A 6,236-nucleotide genomic window follows, 5' to 3' on the forward strand; every position below is an offset into this window, starting at 1 on the left:
CTGAATTTTATCAAAAACCTGAATGAGCTTGGAAGCAGATTCTTTCCAGGGCCTTTAAAGATGAACCCAGAGCCAACCGCTTGATTTTAGCTTTGTGAAACTCAGAGCAGAGAAACTAGTCAAGCCTACCTAGACATCTGGCCTACAGAAATATGAGAAAGTAAATTTATGTTGTTCAAAGCAGCTAAGTTTATGGTAATTTGTTACAGCAGTGACAGAGAATTAATTCAGGCACTGACATTTTTTGAAAATGTACTTATGCAGTAAGTAATTTCCGTGTATTATCTCATTTAATACCAACAACCTTCTGAAGTAGTAGCTTGTTTTATTCCCATTCTGCAAAAGAAGTTAATTGGCATAACTACAGTTGTACAGCTAGTAACTAACAAAGCCAGGATTCCAACCCAGGAAGCATGACTGCAGAATGCGTCCTTTGAACTACTGAGCTACACAACCTTCCTAGAGTCCATGGAGCTCACAGAATGTATATTAAGTGTGTTCAAGGTGAAACAGCATTTAATTAGCTCAAAAGTGAGCCTGGTTGGTCTAGTTTCAAAAATGCTAATTCCAAAAACAACAAAAATTTGTTGAGATTCTACTTTAGAACATGGATTTTGCTATTGACTGGGTATCCTATGTTCAAAAGTCGGCACTGTCTTCAAGGAACTTCAATTGTTAAAATTCGGTAATTGCTGTAATGGAGCACCCAAAACTGCATGGGACACCACAGAAGGCACCAGTAGGAAATGCTGGCACTTACCCAGGAGTAGCATGAGGAGGTTGCCAGGCAGATGAAGCCTAGGGAAGATTTTTGTTTTTAACTCCAGAGTTTTCATTAAGTTCAGCAGACATAGATTATTCTGTCAAATTACTATAAAAGTTCCTAAATGCTTATTCTGAATTTCTGCATTTATCTGGCTGAGGACCTGGGCAAACAGCTCCCAAGCTGGTCCCAGAGTGCTCTGAGTACTGCTTTGGGGACTCCTATGGCTAGCTGAACAATTCCAAGCATTTTCTTAATCTAGCAACAGTTACTACCTCACTTCAATTTCCACCAGAGGTAAAGTTTAAACCCTTCAGAATCTTGTGTACAATTCTCAAGGACATGCATGGAAAGACCAAAAGGCTGGCCCCTGGAGAGAAGATTTTTTTTTTTTAATGAGATAATTAAACATGTTTAAATGTCAGGAGGAAGAAACCATTAAGAAGAGAAAATACAGAAAGAAAAGGCTGCTACACCAAGCTAATGTGAAGAGAAATGAGGGTTAGATCCCACGATCTCAAAGACTCTGTAAAATTGCCTCTGATAATTTAAGACTAGGAGCTCTGACTGGGAAAATGGAAAATGCCTGGCACTTGTGTGTCTAAATCCTGGGCTAACACTCCATTCCACCTGGTTTGCAGTGAGAGGCATTTCACTTTAACCAGTCTTGGCCTCAGAAAGGAATGCTCTTCTTTTTCCCTACTAAAGCCTTTAAAAAATAAAGGAAAATAATGAAATTCAAAGGCATTATAATGAAAAAGTGCAACATAAATTCAGGGTGCTATTATTTTTTTGAAGATTTTATTAATTTATTTGACAGAGAGAGACACAGCGAGAGAGGGAACATAAGCAGGGGGAGTGGGAGAGGGAGAAGTGAGCTTCCCACCAAGCAGGGAGCCCAATGTGGGGCTTGATGCGGGGCCGATCCCAGGACTCTGGGATCATGACCTGAGCCAAAGGCAGACGCCTAACGACTGAGCCACCCAGGCGCCCCTCAGGGTGCTATTATTGTGTGAGAAGTGAAGGGGCATGCTGACATTGAGGGAGCAGAGGACAGGCGCAAAGAGAAACTTCAGAATCAAATAGACTTATATTTATAATCCTACATTCTGCCACTTTGGTTTCCTTTTGCCCTTTAGACTTCTCAGACTGAACAAAGTCTTACCTCACATACAGCCACATGTCTTAATGAGCTCAGTGGGACCATTCTTCAAGTGGGGAAAACTTATTACTAACATCAGACAACATCATAGACTTCCTGATTTCCTCTCCATTCCCTCCTAGCTCACACACCTTTATCTTCCATAGAAGATAACATGCCCCTATTCTAGAAGAGACAGACTCTAGTCACAGTTTTCCATAGAAAGAGTGTCACTGGCTCCAACATCATAATGGCTCAGAGTCCCCCAATACCCCCCTATACACACTTATGTCCAGTGATACAGCACCAACATTACCAAGAACCTGGAAATAACCAAATGAATGTGCCAAGTGCTGGGAGGCAGGGGGAATCTTGCTCTTTGTTATCCTGGAGCCGAGTCACTACAGTGCATTGGGGTGGAGAGGGCTTAAAGACTGACCTTGTATGAGAGTGGCTTTCCGAGTCCTAGCCATTTCACCTATTACATCAGATGACTAGACACACTACTGTGTTGGGGGTGGGAGAGGGTGCAGGGGAGGAGTTTGGCCTTTTTATATAAACACACATTGTTGTGTGTTTACACACACCAGCAACAGCTCTAAGGATTGTTGCTGCATTGTCTCCCATAAAGCCTTAAACCAGGGCTGCCAAATAAAATAGTTAAATTTGAACTCGATTCTCAGTTAAATTTGAATTTCAGGTAAACAATATTTGGGACATACTTACGCTTAAAAAAAAAAGATCAGTTTTTTAAGTGAAATTCAAACTTAACTGGATGTCCTGCATTTTTGTTCAGTGAATGTAGCAGCCCTCCTTAAAAGTACTATTGTAGCTTTCTCCGGCCACATAGCTAGAACGTGGTAGGGCCAGACAGTCACACTCCAGGCCCGTCCTTAGCTATTATGCTCATCACCAGACAGGCGAGTATGTGCGCGTGAGGCTTTATGACCGAGGCCCTGCGTCAGCGGCCCACGTGCACAGCTGGCTTTGTGTGCTTCTAAAGGGTCTCCCTGTGCCCTATGTACGAGGGCAGCTCCCGAGCCCCACCAAGCCTGGAGAAGCCACAAAGCAAAACCTATTATAAAAACAACAGTGGTACGCAACAGAGCAGTCAGTACCCAAATATTTCTGTGGCTTCTCTCTGCACCACTCCTCACAGAGGCAAATAGGTGGGCGGGGCGGCCACGGAAAGGCAAACCTGTAAGAGTTCGCCTGGCCCGCACTGCCGCTCTCCCCCGCTCTGCCTTCGGTGTAGACGATTGAGGAAACTGATGTCTGAGCGCCCGCCCAGCCCAGCCCAGCCCAGCCGAGCCCAGCCGAGCCCCGCCGTCTAAGAAGGCCTCACCCCCGCCTTGCTGGGGCTAGGAAATGCCATTGCCAAGTCTTGGCGGGAAAGCTCGCGAGACTCATTCACCACGCTTGCGTGCGCGCACGTGGGTGAAGCTAGGACGCGCGGCGAGCAGAGGCTAGGCATTCGGATGCGCGTGCCCGTGCGCGCGCTGGCGAGAGGCGGTGCCATCCCAGAGGCCCTGCCCCGCACCGGACCCCACTTTCCACCTCCGGAGCTCGCGTGGCTAATCCTGCCTCCTCGGTGGAGGTCCACAGGCTGCCTTCCTGGGTCGCGCACGCGCTCTCTGCCTTCTTTCCCAACAGGATTCGCGGCTCCTTTCCGGTTCTGAGACGGACCCCCGAAGGGAGGGACTGGGAGAGCAGCGTGAAGGGGTGAGTAGTGCGGCATTTCCCTTGAGGCGGGAGACTTTGTCCCTCCAGGCAGGGGGCCTGGAACGACACTCAGGACGGCAAGTGGCTTCTACTCCCAGTTTGGGCCACGGAGCGAGACTGTATTCCCGGCGTTCGTGGTGCAGCGCTCCCTAGGCCATACCTTTCTCCATCTTTGCAGGGCACGTGAGGGCTGCCCACAGGATTTTCCAGGATGCAGCCATATCCTGCAAACTGCAGTTTCCAGTATGATCTCTTCCAAGTTTCGTGAGTTTCGCCTTTGCCTTCAACTGCTAGAAAAACTCCTGGAATATTTTATCAATATATCTTGCTTCCAGTTTCTTTTCTCTCGTTCTCTCTTGAACCCACTCTATTCAGACTTTCTGCACCCATCACTCAACTAAAACTGCTATTGTCAAAGTTACCAATAATCTTCATTTTGCTAAATCTAATGGTTGACTTTCAATTCTTACTCTACTTGACCTATTAGCAGCGCTTGACACAATCGATCGCTACCACCACCTTGATACACTTTCTTAGTTTCTATGACATCCTGGTATCTTGGTTTTCCTCCTACCCAGTAGTCAGTCATTCCTTCTCAGTTTCCTGTCCTGACCTTTTCGTGACCTCTTAATGTTAGAGCTCTTCAGGCTACAGTCCTTGTTCCTCTTCCTTATGCACACGCACTTCCTTGGTCATCTTATCCAGCCTTGTGGCTTTAGGTATCATCTATATACCAGTGATTGCCAGATTTATAATTCCAGCCTGAACCTGTCCCCTGAACTACAGACTCTTACATCCAATTGCCTACTAGATATCTTTACTTCAGTGCCTAATAGGAATCTCAATCTCATTTTGTCCAAAACTGAACTCATGAATTTCTCATCTTCCTCCTGCTATCATCTCCCCTGTTAATCTTCCTCAGCAAACTTGATGGTGCCTCCAGCTTTCTACCTGGTCAAGCCAAAAAACCTTGGAGTCATCCTTGACTCCTCTCTCTCACATTTATATCCAACCTATCAGCAAATCCTGATGGCTTTACCTCCAAATAGATCCAGATCTGCCAATACTTTTCACTTCTGCTTCTCCCTGTTTCAAACCCACTATCCTCTTCCCTCTGAATTACTGTATAACCTCCTCACCTATCTCCCTTCTTTGGTTCCTGCCCCCAACTTCTGACTCCCATCACCACAGTTTATTCATACAGCCATCAGAGTATTGTGTTTTTTTTAATGCAAGTTAGATTGTATCACTCCTCTGCTTAGAACCCAGCTATGGTTTCCATCTCATGCAGGGTAAAAGCCAAAGGCCTTAAAATGGCCCCAAAGCCATTATAAGATATAAGGAAAATCTATATGGTACCCTAGAACTAAGAGAGCGTACTTAAACAAGGACAAACTTGGAAGGATGGTCTCTCTCCAAGGCTGCGGTTCAGACCTTACTGGAGAAGGTATAGTTCAGCTCACTGGGTAGCAAAAAATTTTGCTGGTTTTCCCAGGATGGAGCTGGTCTGCAATCTCTGGGCAAACAGAAATGAACCCTTTGGAATGCATACTTTCCACAGATGATCAGCAACCAGTAACATGGGTGTGCAGAGGAAGCAGAGGCTTGCTGGGAATCCTCCAAGCCACAGGCCAGTAGCACAGAACAAGATCCACAGTTTGGGGCACTGGTTTCCCCATTAGTGCAGGAAGTTAATTGGAAGACCAAGCCAAGGCTGCAAGGTCACCAAGAGCCTGCATGTTCTGGGGGGCTGACTGGGGCAGAGCTCTTTTGGATGTCTTCACTTCTATACTGCTGACCTATTATATAGGAGCTGGTAACAGCAAGAGAGCCCCTTCTTCTAGTGTCCTTCCAGAGCCTTCCACTGAGAAGGCTTAATGTTGTGCTCACTGCAAAGGAGAGATGCTTAAAGGAATTCTGTCCATATGGCAGAGCATATATTGAAGGGTAAATTTGAAGCTGAGAGGCAGTCAGTTGACATTGTCTCTCTAACAAGACAAGTACTTTAGCATGCTCTCATGTCCATTTGGGCTTCTCCCATCCTTGCCCCCTCCATCCATGTTGATATTGTCCAATGGATATTCTCTTTATTTTATTTGACCTAGCCTATTAATGCAACAATAATAAGAAATAATAATTACCAAAATATTTGGTGACCCTTTTCTTCCTTTTCTCTTATAGCATCTCCAGGATTTTTCTTATTTTTTTTAAAGATTTTATTTATTTATTTGAGAGAGAGTGAGAGAGCACAAGCAGGGGGAGCGGCAGGCAGAGGGAGAGGGAGGAAGAGGGAGAGGGAGAAGCAGGCTCGGGGAATGTGGGGCTCGATCCCAGCACCTTGGGAACATGACCTGAGCTGAAGGCAGATGCTTAACTGACTGAGCCACCCAGGCGCCTCTCTTTTCTTATTTTTAATCCTTCTTCCAAAACTGTTTTCAAAGTGAGACTTTCTGTGACAAACTTTGTGAAGCCCTGTGTGCCTGAAGTTATTATTTTTTTTAAGATTTTATTTATTTATTTGACAGAGAGAGAGATACAGCAAGAGAGGGAACACAAGCAGGGGGAGTGCGAGAGGGAGAAGCAGGCTTCCCGCAGAGCAGGGAGCCCGAC

Source organism: Leptonychotes weddellii, chromosome 16 (genome assembly GCF_054177405.1).
Source record: "Leptonychotes weddellii isolate Sample4059 chromosome 16, ASM5417740v2, whole genome shotgun sequence".
NCBI lineage: Eukaryota > Metazoa > Chordata > Mammalia > Carnivora > Phocidae > Leptonychotes > Leptonychotes weddellii.